The sequence below is a fragment of the Sminthopsis crassicaudata genome, chromosome X, assembly GCF_048593235.1.
Source record: "Sminthopsis crassicaudata isolate SCR6 chromosome X, ASM4859323v1, whole genome shotgun sequence".
NCBI lineage: Eukaryota > Metazoa > Chordata > Mammalia > Dasyuromorphia > Dasyuridae > Sminthopsis > Sminthopsis crassicaudata.
Genome location: NC_133623.1, coordinates 67,594,948 through 67,617,859, shown reverse-complemented (window position 1 = coordinate 67,617,859; position 22,912 = coordinate 67,594,948). Strand labels below are relative to the sequence as shown.

Genomic DNA, 22,912 nt, shown 5'->3' with positions numbered 1-22,912 from the left:
TCTCACTCTTCTTGACTCAGTGGTCTGGCTTCTGACCCGGTCGTTAAGCTCAAAGAGCCCTCTCCAAAGTTCCCAGTGAGCTCGAAATTACCAAATCGAATGGCCTTTCCTCCATTCCCAGCAGCGAGGTGGTACAGTGGATAAAGTGCTGGGTCTGGAGTCAGGAAGACCCCACATCAAATCCTGTTTGAGGCTTTATGGCGGGGTCACTTAACTTTTGTCTGTCTCAGTTTCCTAAACTGTAAAATGGCGATCATGTGAGTAATAGTAGCGCTCTCCAGGGATGTTGTGAGGATCAGAGGAGATAACATTTGTAAAGTTTTTAGCAAAATTCCCAGCACATAATAGGTGCTTAATAAATGCTTATTTCCTTCCTTCCTTGTTGGACTCTGTAGATCACCTTCTTCTCCTTATTACTCTCCGGTAGATTTTGGGAGACTATTCTCTGTTCTCCTTCTACCTGACTGATCATTTCTCAGTCTCCCCTCTAGGATCTTTCCAACTATTGGGTTCCCCCCCAGACTCTCTTCTTGTCTTTCACTCAGTGGTCTGCTCCCATGGATCATCTCTATGCAAATGACTCTCAGATCTACTTAGGCAGTCCAGACTCACATCTCTAACCGCCTAGTGGACATCTTGACTAGATGTCTTGTAGACATCTCAAGCTCAATTTGTCCCAAACCAGAACTCATTCTGGACCTGAAGTCGTTCAGACTCATCTTTCTGAGTTCAAATCTGGCCTCAGTCACTAGACTTTGGACAAGTCACTTCACCCTGTGTGCCTCAGTTTCCTCATCTCTTCAATGAGCTGAAGAAGGCAATGGCAAACCACTCCAGGATCTCTGTCAAGAAAACCCCAAATGGGGTCACGGAAAGAAAGACAGGTTTAAAATGACTGAATGGCAGCAACAAGAGAATTCCAAACTTCTCTATAAATATTGGAGAAACCACCTTGCTCCTGGCCACTCAGAATTACCCCTTAGGTGTTCTCCTTGGGTTGTCACTCTGACCCTTGACCCCCGACCCCCCATATCCAATCTGTTGTTAAGTCTTGTCGATTCTACCTTCATAACATCTCTTCCATAAGTCCCCTTTTCTCCTCCGACACGGCCTCCACCCAGATATAGGCCCTCATCATTTCACACTATATTATTGCAATAACTTTCTGGGTGGTCTCTTTGACTATCTCCCCCCTTCAGTCCATCCTCTACTGAGTGATATTTCTAAAGTGCAGCCTAAGTCACCTCCTAATCTCAATTCAGTACATTCCACTGGCTCCCCATCACCTCCACGGTCAAATATAAAATCCTTCACAACCTGGTCCCCTCCTACCTTTCTAGCTTCCGTACATCTCATATTCCTCCTCTGCCTGTGTTCCAGCCACGCTACCCTCCTTGCTATTCAACAGACAATTCTCCTTATCTCTCAGCTCTGACCATCTTCTCCAGTTGTTCTCAACACCTGGGATGCTCTCCCTCCTCACCTCCTCCCCCTGGCTTCCTTCAAGTCCCTGCTAAAAACCTCCCTTCTACAGGAAGCCTTTCCTTATTCCCCTTGACTTTAATTAACTGTTGATTATCTCCAATTATATTGTCTCTCCCATCAGACTGTGTGTGAGCTCTTTGACTGCAGGGACTATTTTGGGGTATTTTTCTGCCTTTGTATTTCCAGCACTTAGCACAGTGCCTGGCAAGGAGTATGGGGAAGGAAACGAGCGTTTATTAAACACCTACTAGGTGCCAGGCTCTGTACTAAACACTTCACAAATATCATTTCATTTGAATCTCCCAGCATCCTTGAAAGAGAGGTGCTTTTATTATCCCCATTTAACAGTTGAGGAAATCGAGGCAGATGATGACTAAGTGACTCAGCTAGGGTCCCACAGCTAGTAAGTGGGTGAGGCTACTTTTGAACTCGGGTCTTCCTAACTCCAGGCCTTGAAAGGCTTGTTGTCTTGACTTGACTTGATGAACTGGAAATAACTTCAGAAGTCACCTAGTCCCTTCTTTTGTAGAGGAGGGAACAGGCTCAAGGAGGGGCCGTGCCTTACAAGGACACACACGGACTGTGTCCGAGCTGGGAATCGAAGCCCGCTAAGGGGGCACCGAGTGCCCTCCTTGCCCTCCAAGCCAGGGCGCATTTCTCAATTCTCCCAGTTCTCTGAGGAAGCCGCCTTCCTCCCCACCCAGCGAGCCCCGAAGCAGCTTGAATTGGCCATTTCTTCCTTTTCCCTGACCCCACCCCCTCTGCCTCCAGTGGGGAGGGGGCGATGTGGAGAAATCGGATCCTTTTCCAATGATCTTTTCTGAGCACAGGGGGAGGGAGAGGACCTGGAACTTGCTGATGGACGGGACCTGGTGCTGAGGCCCCTTGCTGCAGTCTGCCTGGAGCCAACAGGGGTGGGGAGAGCGAGCTCTTGTTACAGGGGACCTCTCGCCCCCCCCCACCCTTCCACAAGGCAGTTCAGCCACTTTTCCTGAGCCTGGAGAGAAGCCCTGAAAGGCTCCTGGCAACAGACAGGGGCCTTGTGCAGGGGCAGAGCCAGAGGGTGGCCTGGGCAGCCTGTGGCCAGAGGCGAACCGGGAAGGGAGGCCGGCCCTTCCCTCCCTTTGAGGGAGGGGTGAGATGAAATGTTTGAACTCCCCAGGAGAGGGCACGGAGCTGCCCGTCATGAACTGCTGGGGAGAGTGGAAAGAGCTGGGGGCTTGGAATCCTAGCACTCTAGACTGAGAGCTGGCAGGGACTTCAGAAGCCCTCCAAGTCCATACCTTCATTTTACAGAAGAAGAAACTGAGGCACAGAAAAGCAAAGGGATTTGCCCAAAGTCACCATAAAATCCTAGATCCTCAGAGGCTATTGTGGTCAGTCCCTATATTTTACGTAGGAAGAAACTGAGGGAGTTTGAAATGACTTGTCCAGGGTCTCATAGATATGTCAGAAGAGTTGGATTCAAATCCTGTCTTTGCTACTTACTATCCATGAGACCTTGGGGAAGTCACTTCCCATCTCTATTTTCAGGTTTCTCATTTGTGAAATGAGCTGAGGGGTTAGATTCAAAGCTTCCTTGTGCCACTTAAAGGCTGCAGCGGATAGAGAGCCAAGTCTGGAGCCGGGAAGACTCATCTTCCTGAGTTCAAATCTAGCCTCAGACATATACAGGGCAAGTCATTTCACCTTACTTACCTCAGTTTCCTCATCTGTAAAATGAGCTGGAGAAGGAACCCTCAAACCACCCTGGTATCTTGGCCAAGAAAACCCCAAATGACCCGACTGCAACAACCGAACGACAAAAATGCCTAAAGCTTCTAATTTGATTTTATGATCTGCTCAAGGCTAAATTCAAAAGCCACTTCTATCAAAACACAGAATCTGAGAGTTGGAAGGGACTTCCGAGGCCATACGGTCAGTACTGCACGTGATATTCCCAGCAAGTTCTCCTCCAGCCTTCACCTGAAGATGTCTGGTGAGGGGGGAACCCCACTACCACTAAGCAGGCCATTTGCCGTTTGCACGTACCTAATTGCAATGAAATGTATCTTTCCATTGAGCTGAAATTTGCCTCCCTGAAGGTTCTACCAGTGCTCTGCCCTTGGAGGCCAAGAAGAACAAATTTAATCCTTCTTTCCAGGAGACAATAATTCAAAGACTTAAAAACAACCATCGTGTCCCCTTTATGTCTTTTTCCTTCTAGGCTAAACATCAACAATTTCTTCAACTGATTCTCATAAGGTATCATCTTCAGGCTCTTCATTATCTTGACCACTCGTGTCAAGATGACCTCCAACTTATCAATGTTTTTCCTAAAATGTAGTCTCCATATAAAGGCCTGACTTGAGATGTTATTTGGAGAGAGAGAGTCCTAGATGAGGAAACTCTCTACCAATGCAGGTTTCTACCTCAATACCTATTCATAATAATTATAAATTTTAAGCCTAGGGGTAATATAATGACACCCCAAAATGAGTTTCCTTTTTTTAAGTTTTAGGGAGTTTATTTTTAGAAAAAAATTGGTTATGACTTAAGTCACAATAGCTCTGAGCCCCCAGTTGGGAAAATTCCATTATTTGGGGGCAGAGATTAAATTCTCTGCATTAATTTACATTTATATCTACTTCTAGTTAATCCCTGGTCTCTTTGTGGTTGAGGTAAAATTAGGGTGTACTGGAAAGGTTTGGATAAAGGAACTGTGGATTATATTTTAGCCTCAGGACTTGGGAGAAATTGGAGAGAGATCTAACCTTTTTCTTGGGATTTCTTTCAATCCTTGAGTAGCTGGGGCAGCTGGATGGTATAGGGGACAGAGGGCCAGGAGTCAGAGAAATTGGAGAAAGACCTAACCTTTTTTGTGGGATTTTTTTCAAACCTTGTGTAGCTGGGGCAGCTGGGTGGTGTAGGGGAGAGAGGGTCAGGAGTCAGAGAAATTGGAGAAAGACCTAACCTTTTTCATGGGATTTCTTTCAATCCTTGAATAGCTGGGGCAGCTGGGTGGTATAGGGGACAGAGGGCCAGGAGTCAGGAAGATTCATCTTCCTGAGTTCAAATCTGGCCTCAGACACTTAGGCACGCCACTCAGTTTCCTCATCTGTAAAATGAGCTGGAGAAAGAAATGGCAAAGCACTCCAGTATCTTTGGCCAAGTTCACAAAGAGTTAAGACGAGATAGTGACATCAGCCTGGAGTCTTTTGCTTCAGAGTCAGTGTTGCTCTTTATTATCGCCTTTCTCTTCCATAGTTCGATTTTACCTTCTTTTTCTCCCTCAACTGGTTGCTCTGGGACTCCAGTTCTTGGCTCAGCTCTGTATGTGTGCTCTGCTCTTTCTCCACTTGCAGCCTTCAGAATCCTCCCCCTTTTATGTCTCGCTCTCTCTGTGTCTCTCTATTTCTCTGTGTTCTCTCCTCTCTTTCTCTCTGTCTCTGTCGGTCCATCTGTCTCTTGTTCCGAGATAGATCCCTCCCTTCATACAAATTCCTCAAGGTCTGACCAAGTCCCTCACAGAACAGCTTTGATTGGTTCCAGAAGGAATCCAGACTCTGTTCACACTAGATTCTAATTGATCTATTCAGGGAAGAAATCTTTTCACTTAACGAAAGTCATTTCTTTTGAGTGAATGGGATAATCTTCCTGATTAGAAAGTGGCCTCGACATCATCTTTGGCAATTTCCTCTCAGTTGGGACAGCCAGACAGGCAACAAATATTTTTAAGCATTTATTATATGCCCAGAGTTGAGACAATGATTCAGATGTGCTCTGAACATAGAGTAGAGCTCATCACCTTTCATTCTAGACACCCTGCTTCCCAAAGTAGCTTCAGAATGATTTAGCTCTTTTGGCTGCCTTTTGATACTATTGATTCTTCTTGAACACCCTGGAGACTTTTTTTTTTTTTAACAAACTCTTGTCTAGCCACAGACTATTTTGTACTTGACCAAAGGTTATTTCATTTGTGTCTTTGTATCCCTAGCGGCTAGCACAGAGCCTGGCACAAAAGAGGCACTTAATAAATGCTGATTGATGGATTTAAGGTGATTTTTGAACCCAGGTGTGATTTTTTTTTTCATTAAGCCATATTAAATTAAATCTTGCTAGATTTGGCCCAACATTCTAGACTGTCACGATCTTTGGGATCCCGACTCTGTTATCCAGGTCGTTAACAATCCCATTCAGCTTTGTGTAATCTGTAAATCTGATAAGCCTGTTACTGAAGGCATTGTCAGCCATTTCTACCAAGCTATTAAGAAAATTGTTAAAAAAAACATTTCGCCAAAATCGGTCTTCTATTCCATCTGGCATCGATCTAGACCTGTTGCCTTTGGCCTTTCAACCAGTTTGAAATTGTCCCATCTCTTAGCTCACAACCCTCCATTTTGTCCACAAGGATAGATACGCATGGATAAATCCAGGCAGTAATAATAGCCAACATTAATATAATACCTACTATGTGCCAGGCACTGTGATAAGCACTTTACAATAATTATTTGACTGTCCCATTGACCTTGGAAGGAAGGTATTCTTATTATCCCCATTTTACAGAAGAGGAAAGTGAAATACACAGAGGTTAAGTGACTTCATCCTGGTTAAGAAATATGTAAGACTAGCTTTTTTAATATACACCTACTATGTGCCAGGAATTGTGATAAGCACTTTACAATAATTATTTGACTCTCACATCGACCTTGCAAGGAAGGTGTTCTTATTAATCCCCATTTTACAGAAAAGAAAAGGGAAAGACACAGAGGTTAAGTGACTTCATCCTGGCTAAGAAATATGCAAGACTGAAATTTTTAATATACACCTACTATGTGCCAGGCACTGTGATAAGCATTTTACAATAATTATTTGACTGTCCCATTGACCTTGGAAGGAAGGTATTCTTATTATCCCCATTTTACAGAAGAGGAAAGTGAAATATACAGAGGTTAAGTGACTTCATCCTGGTTAAGAAATATGTAAGACTAGCTTTTTTAATATACACCTACTATGTGCCAGGAATTGTGATAAGCACTTTACAATAATTATTTGACTCTCACATCGACCTTGCAAGGAAGGTGTTCTTATTAATCCCCATTTTACAGAAAAGAAAAGGGAAAGACACAGAGGTTAAGTGACTTCATCCTAGCTAAGAAATATGCAAGACTGAAATTTTTAATATACACCTACTATGTGCCAGGCACTGTGATAAGCATTTTACAATAATTATTTGACTGTCCCATTGACCTTGGAAGGAAGGTATTCTTATTATCTTCATTTTACAGAAGAGGAAAGTGAAATACACAGAGGTTAAGTGACTTCATCTTGGCTAAGAAATATGTAAGACTGTTTTTTTAAATACACACCTACTATGTGCCAGGCACTGTGATAAGCACTTTACAATAATTATTTGACTGTCCCATCGACCTTGGAAGGAAGGTATTCTTATTATCCCCATTTTACAGAAGAGGAAAGTGAAATACACAGAGGTTAAGTGACTTCATCCTGGCTAAGAAATATGTAAGACTGGCTTTTTAAATATACACCTACTATGTGCCAGGAATTGTGATAAGCACTTTACAATAATTATTTGACTGTCACATCGACCTTGGAAGGAAGGTATTCTTATTATCCCCATTTTACAGAAGAGGAAAGTGAAATACACAGAGGTTAAGTGACTTCATCTTGGCTAAGAAATATGTAAGACTGTTTTTTAAATACACACCTACTATGTGCCAGGCACTGTGATAAGCACTTTACAATAATTATTTGACTCTCACATCGACCTTGGAAGGTAGGTGTTCTTATTAATCCCCATTTTACAGAAAAGAAAAGTGAAATACACAGAGGTTAAGTGACTTCATCCTGGCTAAGAAATATGTAAGACTGGCTTTTTAAATATACACCTACTATGTGCCAGGCACTGTGATAAGCACTTTACAATAATTATTTGACTGTCCCATTGACCTTGGAAGGAAGGTATTCTTATTATCCCCATTTTACAGAAGAGGAAAGTGAAATACACAGAGGTTAAGTGACTTCATCCTGGCTAAGAAATATGTAAGACCGGATTTAAACTGAGGCCCATCTGCAGCATTGTGTCCATGGGGCCACTAGATTAGGTAGGTTATAGCTCGAGCATTGCCTGATCTACTCCTTTAGTAAAGTTGTCCAAAGAAGGCGACTGAGCCAATCTGTCCTAAGCTCTTCCCGACAGAGCCCAGAGAGTTCCTTGTGACGGCTGCGTCTTTTTCTCGAGGTAACACTAGCCATCCCTAATAATCTGCTCTCGATTTTTCTTCTTCGTGAAGCCTTCCTTGTTCTCCCCCACCCGGAAATGATGGGCCGGAGAAGCAAATGGCCAACCACTTCAGTATCTTTGCCAAGCAAACTCTAGATGGGCTCACAAAGAGTCAGATTTGAACAGAGGGACTTCTTTTCCTGATCTCCCACCACTGCCTGCTCCTCTTAATACATGTACTGTATTCTCATTTGTATCCCATTTATTTGTATATGTCTTATCATCTCTGTTAGATTACATGTGATCTGAAGGCAAGGTTTGGGTCACTTCCAATCCCAGTTGGTTCTCAAGTACCTAGCTCTATGGGAGGCAGATAGTAGATAGAATATTGGACTTTCTTGCAAGACAGCTGCGTCTGTGACCTGTTCTTATCAGCTGGGTGACCTTCAGAAAATCAATTTCCTCATCTGTAAAATGGATTACTTGTGACTATCTAACTTCCCAGGATTGTCGAGGATCAAACTGTGCTGGTCGGTGGGGGAAGATAGAACGATGATTAAGACGTCGTCCTATCCTTGCAAAAGCTCACGGTGGAGGTGGGGGGTACCGGATGGAGGAGAATTTGGTTCTTTTTCCCTCTTGATTTTCCCATGTCCCTCCCAGAGCTGATTTTTAACCAGGGAGGAGCCTTGCATGAGTTTCCAAAAGAAGCCTGTGACATAGCGTCTAGTAAGGAGACTTTGGAAGAGGGAGAACACATAATTAGTGGAACTCATTTAGCCCATCAGTGCTTATCAACCCAGGTGAGACAGAAGGTGTCTTTACACTTCTCCATAGCCCCCCAAGATAATCCTGAAAACAGGCAACCCTTGGAGCAAGGGCATTGGTGGAAAGGAGTCCAGGCCAGTGGGAAGTCGGGAAACACATGGCCTGGGGAATTGTTGATGCATCTCAGTAGGGAGAGGCTTTCCAGACAAATGCAATGCAAGGCAAACTGCATGCAAATGATTACTGGCTCAGTCTGAGGCAATCCACAGTGAAGTTATTTCAGGGGACAAAGGGCTCTAATGGGACTCCTCTAGGCCTTTATCAGCAAAGGAAGAAATCTTCCTTAGGAATAATTCCCTCCCAGCTCGATTTGGGACTCTTGACACTTTTCCACTGTCACAGCTGCTTTCTCATCCCGGAACATCCTGGGAGAGGTTTTCCTCCCATTAGGGATGCTCTCCCACTATCCATTTTGGACAGAGGCCAGTTGTCCTTTCCTCTCTTGCTTTTGCTTCTGCTTCTATGGGCTTTCACTTCTCTTCCTCCTCTCCTCCTCCCCTTTTTTTTTGGGGGGAGGGGGTCTTCCCCCATTAGAATGTAAGTTCTTGTATCTAGGTATATTGTAACACATGTAAAATGTATGGGATTACCTGTCATCGGGGGGAGGGAGTGGAGGGAGGGAGGGGATAATTTGGAAAAATGAATAAAAAAAAATTAAAAAAAAAAAAAAAAAAGAATGTAAGTTCTTTAAGGGCGGTGTCTCTGCTTGCCAGGATATCTCCAGAGCTTTAGCCCAGAGCCTGGCCCATAGCATGTGCTTAATAAACAATACAAGTTTATTATAAATATAGGATAATATTTGATTATTAAATTTATTTTAATCGATATGAATCTATTTGTCATATTTATAGAATACTAGATAATAAAATGTTATATGATCGATAATGAGAAATAATAAACTATTAAAAGAATCCAAATAAATCAAATCAAAATCAAAAATCAAAAAAGTTGGCCAATACCAACCGCCTAAACGTAAAAATACACATGCGTGCACATGTAAACACCCAGACTCGTGCATTTTGTGGGCATTTCTCTGAGACTTCATTTCCCACAATTCTGAGTGAGCATTGCTATGGAGAGAGAGTCTCTGTACTCCGGTTTCCAGAGAACTGTGCACTGGGACATCACCAGGCAAGCTCTTTGATTGATGGAGAGCAGCTATCTGGGGGGAATTTTAAAAGTCAGCAGCTTGAGCCTGGGGGTGAGCCGAGCTGGGAATTGAGTGACATAACACGGGGAGGCAAGCTGCAAACTGCTGGGAGTGGGAGGCCCGTGTGGAACACTATGGTATCTTGGGGCCGGGAGTTACGGCTGGACCGTGATACTCCCCGAGCTAAGGTCAAAGGTGTTGGCTGGGTTCCAGCCTATGAAAAAGGCTCAGGGCAGCAGTCCAAATGGCAGATGACAATACCACATGCTTTAGGCCTTTACCACTGGGACCTGAGGTCCAAAGTCACTATGGACCCAATGCCTTGGGACTCAGAGGGATTAAAGGGGAATTCCATTTTAATCACTTCTAAGAGCAGCTCCAGCTCAGCAGCCCTCCTTTTCTCTCTACTTCACGGGAATCAAAATGGGAGCTAGAGCAAGGAAGTGACTTCCTTCTGGCCCTCAAAACTAATAATTGTCTAACGGGCCATTGGACCTGAAAATCAGAAGCCGTGTCCTTAAGGCATGGCTTGGCCGGTGGCTGGTGCACAATGTGACTCTGGCGAAATGCTTTCAGATTTACCGTACGCCGGGTTAAGAAGAGATGATCTCGAAGGTCCTGCCTTGCTCTTGAAATCTATGGTTCTACATTTTATAAGGGCAAATTAGATGACCACCCAAGGGTACATTATATAAGACACAGCCCTACCCTTGTAAAAGCTCACAGTGGAGGTGGGGGATGATGGAGGGAGGAAAAGTTGGTTCTTTTGTGTGTAGAGAGAGACGTGTATACATAAACAAACACACGTGTATGGCCACATAGTAACACATGCATGTATACACACATGTGTCACGTGCCTGATTGGCACACGGTGTCTGTGACATGGATCTACAGGCCACAGCACACACATAGGTACATGCGTGTGTAACTGCACACACATAGATCACACACGTAGAGCCAGGAAGTGCTCTTCCTAGTGTGCACACGTTCGTGCATATGCACATTCACTGGGAGCCTGAAGCAGCGGATCCCTCCGGAGCACACATGGCCCACGAGCACGCATGCTTTGCATGCACACACAGGGGCTCGCAATGGAACCCAACAGTGATTCAGCTCCATCGCAGCAGCTGTGGGCTGGTGTTTGGGTTATTTCAGGCTTTGGGGGTTCCTTTTTAGCTTTTGCAGTTGGTGTCTGTGATATAGAGAAGTCTGTCCTTCCCTCAGAAAGGGAGGGAGGCTCACGGACCTTGTGCCCCCAGAATGCTCATTTCCAAAGCAGGAACTGCCGGTAGTGACAGGCCAGAAATGGTGGGGGGAAGGGGGAAGCAGATGTGTGCTGATCAAAGCAGTGTTCCCACCCCAGAATAGGTCCCCTCTTGTCTGCCGCCATAGCAATCAAAATAAACACCTCCACAGAGATGCTGCCACCAAGGCAGGGAAGCAGTCTAGAGGGGAGGTCCCTTCCAGCTCCAGCACTCCATATTTTATGTTCTTTGTTCTAAGGCCCCTCCCAGCCCTACCATTCCATGTTCTAAGGCCCCTTTCAGTTTTGCCATTCTATGTTGTAAGGCCCCTCCCAGCTCCGACCTTCGGAATTCCAAGGCTCCTCAGAGCTCGGCTTTTCCATCTTTCCTGGATGCCATGAAGGGTATCAGACTTCTCATCTTTCCATCTGTGTCCTAAATGGCATCCCTGGACCAACTGGTGGCAATGTCTACTTCATTAGGAGCCAAGAACAGACTGGAGTCGGGGCTATACAAGGAGCCCAGGGAAGCTATTAGGCCTTGCCTAAAGAGAATTGTTTCAATATTCCTCAAATGGGAAAAAGGGTTCCCTGCTCTCTGTGGTTGTATTTACTCTTACTGGCTCTACACAGACATATGTCTTTGTGGGAGATTGTGTTACCGACTTTGGGGAGGACATTTTGTACAAACTGTTCTTCTATCACCTTCATAAATGCTCTTTTTAAAAAGCTACTTAAGAATGGCTAACTAAATGATTCTCAGCTGATAAACATAGGAGAAGACATAAGGGGGGGCTAATATTAGAGAACCACACCTGACTCTTTAGGGGAACCCTATGAACCCAGAGAGAAATATGTAGCCAAGCTCAGAGAGATGAATTATCTATGGGAGTCGGAGTGGGAATTGGGATAAATATGCTCACAACTCATATGGGCTACATAGGTATACAGACATATGTCGTTTTGTTGCTCTTTATCGCACTTTGCTGATAGTGCGTCTTTTACAAATAGAATATTTGTGGCAACTCTACATAGAGCAAGTCTGTTAGCGCCATTTCTTCAACAGCATCACATCAGTTTCACATCATTTTTGTGTCACTTTTCATAATTCTCTCAATATTTCAAAGATTATTATTGTTATATTTATTATGGTGATCCATAATCTGTGATCTTTGATGTTACCACTGTACTTGTTTAGAGGCACCATGAACAGTGCCCATATAAGATAATTGTGTGTTCTAAATGCTTCACCTACCAACTGTTCCCCTATCTCTCCCCCTCTTCTCACATCTCTCTTTTCCTTGAGATACAAAATTATTGAAATTAGACCCATTAATAACCCTACAATGGCCTTTAAGTATTCAAGTGAAAGGAAGAGACAATCAATGCAGCAGATCTTTCTGCTGTCTTACTTCAATTGCCACGGCCACTCCAACCTTCAGCAGCCATCACCCTGATCCATCAGCAGCCATCGATACTGAGGCAAGACTCTCCACCAACAGAAAGACTTGCTGAGGGTTTAGATGAGGGTTAACATTTGTTATTAATGAAGCATTTTAAAATTAGAGCACGTACATTTTTAGACATAATACTATTGTACGCTTAATAGACTACCATAATTTTTATATGCTATTATATATAGTATTATATAATATTATTATATACTTAATAGATTACCATAATTTTTATATGCCCTATGGAAACTGAAATAGTCCTGTGACTTGCTTTATTGCGATATTCATTTTATTGCCATGATCTGTAATTGAACCCACAAAATCTCCAAGATATACCTGTATACAAAATAGACTTTTTTTCAGAGGGAGGGCAGTGGCAGCTGAGGGGATCTGGAAATGATTTATGGAGAAGGGAGTGCTTAAACCAAGTCTTGAAGGAAGCCAGGGATTCTGAAAGGCGGAAGGGAGGAACAAGTGCATTCCAGGCATATACAGCCAACACTGTATTGGAAAATGAAGGGCCATGTGTAAGAAACAATAAGGATTCAGTTTAATTGGGTAGTTACCTGTGTGAAGGTGAGTATGTAATGTATTCTAAATTCAGGAAAGTATATAATAGCATATAAATATATATAAATATAAATAGTATATAAAAGTATATAATAGCCAACTTATGAGGGGGTTATGAATGTCAAGCATAAGAGTTTATATTGATCGTAGAGGGAGCTATTGAAGTTTACTGAGCAGGGGAGCGACAATCTCATTGGCAGCAGTGTAGAAAATGTAATGGAGTGAGATGAGACTTGAGGCACAGATGATAATTAGGAGATTCAGGTGAGAGATGATGAGGGTCTGAACTAGGACCTTGACTGTCTGAATGGAGAGAAAGCTACATATGTGAGAGATATCATGGAGGTGACAATTATAAGATTTGTCAACTGAATGGATGTGTTAGGTGAAGAAGAATGAGAAATCCAAAGTTACATTAAGGTTGTGAATCTAGGGAAATAGAAGGAGATTGATACCATTGACAGGAATAGAGAAATTCAGGAAAAGAGTGGATTTGGGAGAAAAGATTGTTCTATTTCAGATATGCTGACTAGGTTGCCTTCGAATTTATTTCCAGATAGAACTTATAAAAGGCTCAGATCCAAGAGTGGAATTACAAGGCCTTGCATGGGCAACATCTGTATGTACTTAGGCCACAAATTATGTCGACAAAGAAGTGTCAAATAAATAAATGAGTCGCACAGATTTGTTTATGGAACTAGGAAGGTTTAAGATGAACCAGGTCATTGCCACTAGAAATTACCAAGGGGCTGTCCTTAAGGAGCCTAGATTGAAAGATTGGTGGAAATCATGCAAGAAAATGACAGAAGATACATAATACACTACAATCTGAAAAAAAAACCCAGCATCTATTGAATACTTAGCAAGATTTGACCTGGGAGCCAGAATTATACATCAGAAGCTCATAATCTTTCGTGGACTATCAGATGACAAATCCCCAAACTATTGATATAGATCTCACAATATTTTTTTAAGAACTGACTGATTGGGGCAGTTAGGTGGCACAGTGGATAGAGCACTAGCCCTGAATTCAGGAGGACCCGAGTTCAAATCTGATCTCAGATACTTAACACTTCCTAGCTGTGTGACCCTGGGCAAGTCACTCAACCCCAGCCTCGGGGGAGGGGGGGAATTAAAAAAAAAAACAACAACAACAAAGTGACTGATCGACAGTACTAGAACTGGAACATTAGCACATATTGACTGGTTGGTTACAATTGCACAGACATAACACTGTTCCATGGAAGCTTAGGAACGGCTTTGGAAATAGATGTTCTTCCTTTGAAACAACAACAAAATTTGGTTCTGCACATATATATTGTACCAAGCATATACTATAAGATATTTAATATGTATGGGAATGCCTGCCATCTAGGGGAGGGGGTGGAGGGAAGGAGGGGAAAAATTTGGGACAGAAGGGAGTGCAAGGGATAATGTTGTAAAAAAAATTACCTATGCATATGTACTGTCCAAAAAAAGTTATAATTATAAAATTAATTAAAAAAAGACTTCACTTCTCAAACACACAAAAAAAATAAAAATAAAAATTGTACTAGAAATTTATCAAGCTTTATCAAGTTAAATTTAATATCTCAAAAAAACCCTAAAGCTTTATGCAATAAACGTCTCAATTTCACATTTTCACATTTAAAAGAAAATTCCTCAAGAAAAATAAATAAATGAAAAGCATGCTTAAAAAAAAAAAAAAAAAAAAAAAAAGGAAATAGATGTTGCCATACCAAGTACTTCTATGATCTCCAAGTCTCATGGAACAAAATGTTTCCAAAACATAGAGACTGAGAAGAATTCAAAACTATATGGGCCAGAAGACATAAGCGTCATGATCTCATCTTGTCTCCTCCCTTAATTGTACCCGGGATGCTTTTAGTGACCCTGCAGAAGATAAGTTACATCCCAATGCTCCGATTCAATTACAAAAAGCGGTTATTTTAGGCACCTATGTAATCGATGACTGGGAAATACAATTGAGTTGACATAAATACCAGATCTGTGATTTTGTTGCTATAGGTGGGGGATTCTGGCTACAAATGTAGCCTGATACTTTCTCTGTAACTTCTAGTCTTAGAGAGGTCCCTGGAGGACTGAGAGCTGAAGTAATGGGATCATACATGCAATAAATATAGGTAGGACTTGAACCCACGTCTTCTTGGTTTGGAGACCAACACTATCCATTAAGTCATGCTTTTCTCTAATAAGTCTTCATAGGAATCATAGATATAGAGCTGGAAGGAACTTCAGAAGCCATGAAGTTCAACCCCTACTTTTTACAGAGGAAGAAACCGAGGCACAGAAGGCTGCTCAGAGTCATACAGTTTGTAAGAGTAACAATCTGCAGAACTTGAAATGATGAAAGGATAACAATAAAGTGACTTGTCCCGGGGCCATTTCTAGCTGATCTCCATAGAACAAGAAAAGAATAATTTTTTTATAATTACAACAATAAACAGTGATAGGTCCCACTTCTATATTGCTCCTTACAGTTTACAGAACATTTTGTCACAGTTCCCTCCCCCACTATGAGGTTAGTGGTGCAAGGGTTATTATGGATATTTTATAGATGGAGAAACTGAGGCTCACAAACTGCTCACCTAAGTTCATGTAAGACAAGAACTTGAGCTTTGAGTCCGGTGCCACGGCAGGGGCTCTGGGTGCTCTGCATCCTGTTAGCTTGGATCGAGGAGGGGGCTGGTGTCCCTCCATCCCTATCGAGTCTGTTAGCAGCGCTTCAGCCAATTGTGGTAGCTTCCAGACTCCTCAGTCTCATGCCCATCCCGGTGCCCATCCCTGCTATTGTTGAGCCACTACGGCCTTTGTGAACATTTTTTCCCTGCCCCCTCCCTGGAACTTTATCCTAGGAGTTGCTTTAAGCAGTGGAAAGGACATTGGACAGAGCAGCAAAAGACCTGGAATGAACTCTTGGCTGCCAGTTACTAGCTGTGTGACCTTGGGTAAGTTATTTTACCTCTTCCCAAGATGCCTACAGAACAGAGGGCTCCGATCCCATGAGCAGAAATTAAAGGGAGTCATTCATCCCATGCAAACAGTAGACTAAAGCATAGCGTCTGATGCCTGTGAGTAGTTAGCATAAAGGCCAATTCTGAACCTGGCTCCTAAGTGGTGCTTCTGAACAACAATGGGATAATGCTTCTGAGATAGAGATTTGAACTCTGCTCTTCTTGATGGCAGGCCCAGCATTCTATGCGCAGAGCCACCTGACTGCCACCAAGGCAAACAGAGGTTAAATGACTTGTCCAGAGTCACACAGCTAGATTTGAACTCCAGTCTTCTCCATGTCGGGCCCAGACTCTATCCTTTGTGCCTGCTGCTTGAAAATCTGAAATTCGGTCTTCAGTCATGTTCTAGATGAGTTAACAGCGACGAGTCAAAAAGACTAAAATATCTTTACTCGAACTGAAAGCTCTTTAAACAAGCCTTTCACAGTTTTCAAAATATATTCATCGTATGGAATGATTTTCCAGTGGATGCTTATTTTTTCTTTGCAAAGAGATCTTGTTTTAGGGGTGTGGCCTATATTCAAGGTCAGCCAATATTTGGACCAGAGCTCTGTTTCCTGTAATTGCTTACAAGGGACACGGTTACTGGCAGCTGGCCCTGAGCTTCCTCAGTGTGACAGCCTGTAATATAAGCCACAGAGGACGGCTAGCCTAGATCTTTTGCTCGCCGTTGCTTCCACGGTGGCCATTGCTTTCGGGACCACATGGACGAGAGCCCATTTTGAAAGGCTCTTTTCCGTTCTCTTGCGTTCCCAAACTCCACCCCAGTCCACACACCGAGTTCACTTACCTACATCCTTCTGCTCCTCCTCTGTCAGGAAACACTGAAAACAAAACAAGGAGAAGAATTAAGCTCACTTCCTTTGCCTCAACAGCCCAAGCCCTTGTGCTGCTGTCACTCCTAACTAGAGATCTCCCAGAATTCAGGGCTCATGGACATGCTGAGCAGTGCAGAGCCCTATGGCCGGGGAGGAATTGGTGTTATACTGGCTGTCTATGTGGCCCATAAGCCCTAGTGGATACAGAGCCAGCTCTGAAGCCAGGAAAACCAGGGTTCGAGTCACACTTCTAGCTGTACCATCCAGAGACGTTTCCCCTCTCACTGCCTCAGGAACCTTTCTAAAACTACATACTGCGGGGCAGGAATCAGCACTGGAAGAGGGCATTTTCTCACTAGGAGTTCCCTATACCGACAAAATCACAGTCCAGACCAAAAAAAAAAAATCCTTAGCATAGAATCGATCATCTTGGAAGAAGATCATCATGTCCACACAACCGCCTTCAGGCTAATACTAATTAATAGCTCGCATTTCTATCTTATGTTAAGATTCACCAAGACCTTCCTTCATAATAGCTTTATGAAGAGCCTGGAGCTTAGAGAGGTTCAGAGCCATATCCATGGTCACACAAAGGCAGGATCTGAACCCACGGCTCCTGAGTCCAAGCTCGGCATTCTTTCCCCGAGCCAGGCTACCACTGTGGCGTAGGTTTGGCCATAGCATTTGTCAGGATTACAATCCTCCACCTCCATTATTAGAGTCACTCGACACAATAGCTCGGTGAGACCTTAGAAAGCTTCCAGCCCAAAGACTCCATTTCACTGAGGAGAGGAGAAGATGGAAGCTCGTTTCCCGATTCCATTACCTCTCATTCCTTATTATCTAGGCAATGTCTGCTATTCTAAGGGAATACTTTGCTAAGGTGAATGTTTTCCAAGAAATAGATTTCATTGATATTTTTGTTTTTGACATCAACTATATTTGCCAGCGTATCCCTCCCAGAGAACACTTGTTCAGTCATTTCAGTCATCTTTGACTCTTTATGACCCTGTGGAACGTAGCACGTCGTCGCTGTCCAGGGGGTTTTCTTGGCAAAGGTACAGGAGTGGTCCGCCATTTCCTTCCCCAATGGCTGAAGGCAAAAAGAACTTAAGTGATTTGGCCCAGCTCATGCAGCTAGAAAGTTTCTGATGCTGGATTTGAACTCAGGTCTTCAGGACTCCAAACCAGAGCTCAAATTTTTGATAAGGGAGCAGAACTACAAAGGATCTAGGTGGGGCCAGAGAGGGGCGGACCAATCGGGAGAGGGGAGAGGACCAGCTGGCAGGAGATACCCTAGAAAGGGCAAAGAATGATGGGGCCAAGCTTAGCCCCCGAGATGAGTCAACCTCCCTTTCTTCCTTGCAGTGGTGAGGGACTAGGGGGAAACACTGCATATGCTACCAGAGCCTGTCCATGGAATAAAAATACATGGAGTTGTTTTTTTGTTTTTTGTTTTTTGTTTTTTTGGTTACAAGGGAAAGAGATGGGAGAATTGAAGGTGATATTAAAAAAAACTGTAATAAATAATGGAAAGAAGGGAGGAAGCAAGGCAAGGAGGAAGGAAGGAAGGAAGGAAGGAAGGAAGGAAGGAAGGAAGGAAGGAAGGAAGGAAGGAAGGAAGGAAGGAAGGAGGGAGGGAGGGAGGGAGGGAGGGAGGGAGGGAGGGAGGGAGGGAGGAAGGAAGGAAGGAAGGAAGGAAGGAAGGAAGGAAGGAAGAAGGAAGGAAGGAAGGAAGGAAGGAAGGAAGGAAGGAAGGAAGGAAGGGAAGGAGGAGGGAAGGAAGGAAGGAGGGAAAGAAGGAGGGAAAGAAGGAGGGAAAAGAGGGAGAAAGGAGGAAAGGAAGGGAGGAAGGAAGGAAGGAAGGAAAGAGAGAGAGAGAGAGAAAAACAGAGAGAGACAGGGACACAGAGACACAAAAACAAAGACAGAGAGACAAGAGAGCAAACTCTTTCATTTTACAAAGGAGGAAACTAAGGCCCAAGGTGACTCATCCAAGGCGACATGGATTAATTTCAGAGGTAAGATCTTCCCCTCCTGCCACTCCAAAGTCACCAGGATGCTCCTACATCTAAGCTCCCCACTGTCTCTAAGAGACCCAGTCCACTTGGTTTGGGTCCCGGCTCCGGGCTGCCACAGGGCAGGAAGCCGGGTGGTGTGGGCCATGCTGCCTTTTGCTTGGATGAATGAAATCTGTTGTGGAATAATGAGTGCTCATGTCAGGGTTGGAAACAAGGTGGGAGATGGGGGAAGGCAGGAGAGAGCTGAGAAAAGCAGGAAGGAGAGCTCCCAGGAGAAAAGATTTGAGGAGGCAGAGAGGGTCACGAGATCACACACACACACACACACACACACACACAGTCACAGATTTAGAACTGGACGGGACCCTCAGAGACCAGCTAGTTTAACCCCTTTGTTGTACAGATGAAGAAACTGAGGTCCACAGAGCTGAAAGGACTTGCCAAGGGTCACAGATCTAGATGGAAGGGTCTTTAGAGGCCATCTAGTCTACCATGCCCCCTCCTCATTTTACTGAGCCCCAGTGAAGTAAAGTGACTTGCCCAAGGTCATGCAGGCAGCAATTTGGGTAGGAAAGCCTTTGCTAACTCAGGCTGGACTCTGGAGGTCCCCAGTGCCCAAAGTGGGGCATCCCTGGTTGTAGCATGCTGGGGGTAGGGTGTGCAATGCCAACCCTATCCTTCCCAGCCTGAGTCAGAGCAGAGCTCTTCAGATCTCCGGGAGAAGACTGAGAGCTTTCAGGCCCGCCAGGCTCCTCCATGGCCTCCTTCCGGGCCTCCTTCCTACCCCAGTGCCACGGGGGCCCAGGCTCGGGGCCACGGTCACAAGACCACATTCTTCACATTCCGGCGGCTCTGGCCACCAGCCCACCTCCCCCAGCCTTAATATGCGGCGGCACAGAGGAGGCTTTCTTCCCGGCGTGGGGCTGCTTGCTGGCGCTGGCCAGCTCTAGTGTGGGGAGGGGTCCCCAGATGAGCCCACTGGGCTACCCTTCCAGGTCCTCCCTGGCTGACCAGGAGTGCCGTGTCTGTCTGAACCCGGGGGAGCGTGCGGGACTCTTGAGTGGGCCCGGCGCTGCGGTCTCCCTCCAAGGCCATTCCTCCTCCCTGGCCCATATCTACTGGTCTGCCCCTGGGGTTGGAAGCCTCAGTGTCCCGTTTGGGTGCTTTCCGCTCCCTCAACCCCTGCAGACAGACACCGTCTCCTCAAGGGCCTCTGTGCCAGCTCTGTGTGCTCCCCCACTCTCACCTGGCCTCCCACGGGGTTTCCCGGCCCACCTTTCACAGCAGTGCCCTACCAGCCTTCCTCATGAGGCACTGGGGCCGAAGGGCATAGAGCAGTCAATCTGGACGCAGAGGATCGGGTCTCCCACCTCCTATCCCTGTCATCTGGGGGGAGCCATTTTGGGGAACCAACATATCCGCCCTAAGCAGGAGGCTGAACAATCAGTGGTTTTGTTACTGACGGGTCTGCATAATGGCGGTAGAAGAGAGAACTAAGGCTTCACGTGACGTGTTCCTTTTGCCCTTTCCCTGGGTTTACTTGAGCATCAAAAAGCATTATGGGAGCTGAGGGGAGCCTCTAGATACCAGCCCTCACACACTTCCCGTGGGACTTTGTTGAGTGGAATACCTGAAGTGGGTTTGGGGGTGCAGACTGACAATTAGGGGTCTCATAGGATCTAGAAGGAACTTTGTAAACCCCAAGTCAGATTGGAGGCTGGGGCCAGGGGCCTCGAGTGAACAGCAGGAGCAAAAAAGAGTGCAAAGATGGAAAAGAGCCATCGTTTGTCTAGAGCCTGCAATGTGTTAAGCGCTCTAATTTGGTCTTCACAACAACCTGCAAAACACTATCATTACCCTCCCCACCTTTTTTTTTTTTTTTTTTTAACAGTTGAGGAAACTAAAGTGATTTTCCCAGGGTTAGTAAGTGTCCGAGGTCAGATTTGAACTTGGGTCCTCCTGAATCCAGGCCACTGTGCAGCCCAGCCACCTTTTGAAGAACCGGTTTAACCTTACCACAGGAGTTTCGGTTTTTGTCATTGTTGTTTTTCTAGTTGACCTGTGTAGGCTGCGCACTAAAACAGCTTTAGTTCTACCCCTGCCAGGGGCCGTTATGCCCCCGCAGATGGAGCAAAGAGCAGTTGAACACTCATGAGGCTGACAGGGTGACAAAGGTCTCCAGAGGCATCACAACCTCCCCTCCCCCTCCCAGAGAGAGGAGCATGATGGACATCAGCAAAGGATGCTTTGGAGTAGTCCCAACCACCCATACTTCCCAGTAGCATATGTTCCTATAAATGTGCCCTTCATCTATGTACTTTGACCCCGCATGTGTCTGGGACGTGTGCCCCTTTACATCTCCTTTCTCCAGTTTAGGCCCACAACTTCTCTCACTTGGGCCGTTACGTATCCTCCAGTGGGCCTCCCGATGCCTCCGACCTCCAACTCCAATACATCTTCCACACAGATGCCAAAATGATTTTCCTGAAGTCTGAGTCTAGACACGGCATCCTCTACTCAGTAAACTCTAGTGGCTCCCTATCACCTCCAGGATCAACTATAAAGTCTTCACTTTGGCTTTTCAAGCTCTTCTCAACCTGCATGCTTTCCCCTTTCTGGTCTCCTCCATGCACTCTGCGGTATGGTCACATTAGCTTTCGTGCCATTCCTCACACAGGATACCTCATCTCCTACCTCCGTCCCTTTGCTTTAGCTGTGCCCCTTGCCTGGAATGCTCCCCCCCCCCTGCCTTTTAGAATCTCAATCCTGCAATTCAATTCAAATGTTACTCTCCCATAGGACGGCCCTACTGGTCTCCTCGGAATTGCTCTTTCCTCTCTATGTGTATCTTATGTATCCCGATGTATGGCACACGGTTCCCTCACTGCAATGGAAACTCCTTCAGGGCAGACACTGTTTTGGCCTTTCTTTGCATCTCCAGTCCCTGCTTCATAAAGAACTTAATAGGGAGTGAGGAGAAAAAGATAGGGAGGAGAGGAAGAGAAGGAAGAAAGGGAAGGAAGAAGGAAAGGAGGAGGAGAGAGATGGGAGAGAGAGAGACAGAGACAGAGAGAGAGGGAAAAAAGAGACAGACAGAGAGACAAAGAGACAGAGAGACAGAGACAGGGAGAGAAGAGAGAGAGAGAGAAGAGAGAAGAGCGAAAGAAGGGAAGGAGAGGAAAACGGAAGGGAAGGAGGAGAGAGAGAGAGGACAGAGACAGAGACAGAGAAAGGAGAAGAGGAGAGAGACAGAGAGAGAGAAGAGAGAGGAGACAGAGAGAGAGAGACAGAGAGAGAGAGCAGAGAGAGAGAGGAGAGAGAGAGGAGAGAGAGAGAGAGAGAGAGAGAGAGGGAGGGGGGGGGGGGCAAAAGGAAGGGAAGGAGGAAGAGGAGAGGAGAGGAGAGAGAGGAGAGAGAGAGAGGAGAGAGAGAGAATGAGGGAGAGGGAGAGAGACAGAGAGGAGAGGAGAAGGAGGAGAGAGGAGGAGAGAGAGAGAGGAGAGAGAGAGAGAGAGGAGAGAGAGAGAGAGAGAGAGAGAGGAGAGGAGAGAGGAGGAAGGAGAAAGACAAAGGAGGGGAAGGGAAGAGGAAACGGAAGGGAAGGAGGGAGAGAGAGAGAGAGAGAGACAGAGACAGAGACAGAGACAGAGAAATAGAGAGAGAGAGACAGAGAGAGAGAGAGAGAGAGAGAGGAACAGAGAGAGAAGGAGAGAGAGAGAGAGAGAGCAGAGACAGAGAGAGAGAGAGAGAGAGAGAGAGAGAGAGAGAGAGAGAGAGGAGAGAGAGAGAAGGAGAAAGACAAAGGAAGGGAAGGGAAGGGAAGAGGAAAGGGAAGGGAAGAGAAGAGGAAAGGGAAGGGAAGGAGGGAGGAGAGAGAGACAGAAAGAAGAGAGAGAGAGAGAGAGAGAGAGGGAGGGGGGGCAAAGGAAGGGAAGGGAAGGGAAGAGGAAAGGGAAGGGAAGGAGGGAGAGAGAGAGGAGAGAGAGAGAGACAGAGAGAATGAGAAAGGCAAAGGAAGGATAAGGGAAGAGGGAAGGGAAGGGAAGGGAAGGGAAGGGAAGGGAAGGGAAGGGAAGGGAAGGGAA

At 45.2% G+C, this 22,912-nt stretch overlaps 1 protein-coding gene across 2 annotated transcripts in view; it reads right to left on the bottom strand.

Moving 5' to 3' along the window:
- STARD8 (StAR related lipid transfer domain containing 8) overlaps window positions 1-16,800 on the bottom strand; it is a 115,802-nt gene extending 99,002 nt beyond the window's left edge. For both annotated transcript variants that reach the window (XM_074278588.1, XM_074278589.1), the window contains exon 1: window positions 16,779-16,800. The gene's annotated coding sequence lies outside the window, so the exon portion shown is untranslated. The remainder of the gene's footprint in view (window positions 1-16,778) is intronic.
- Window positions 16,801-22,912: the final 6,112 nt, after the last annotated feature.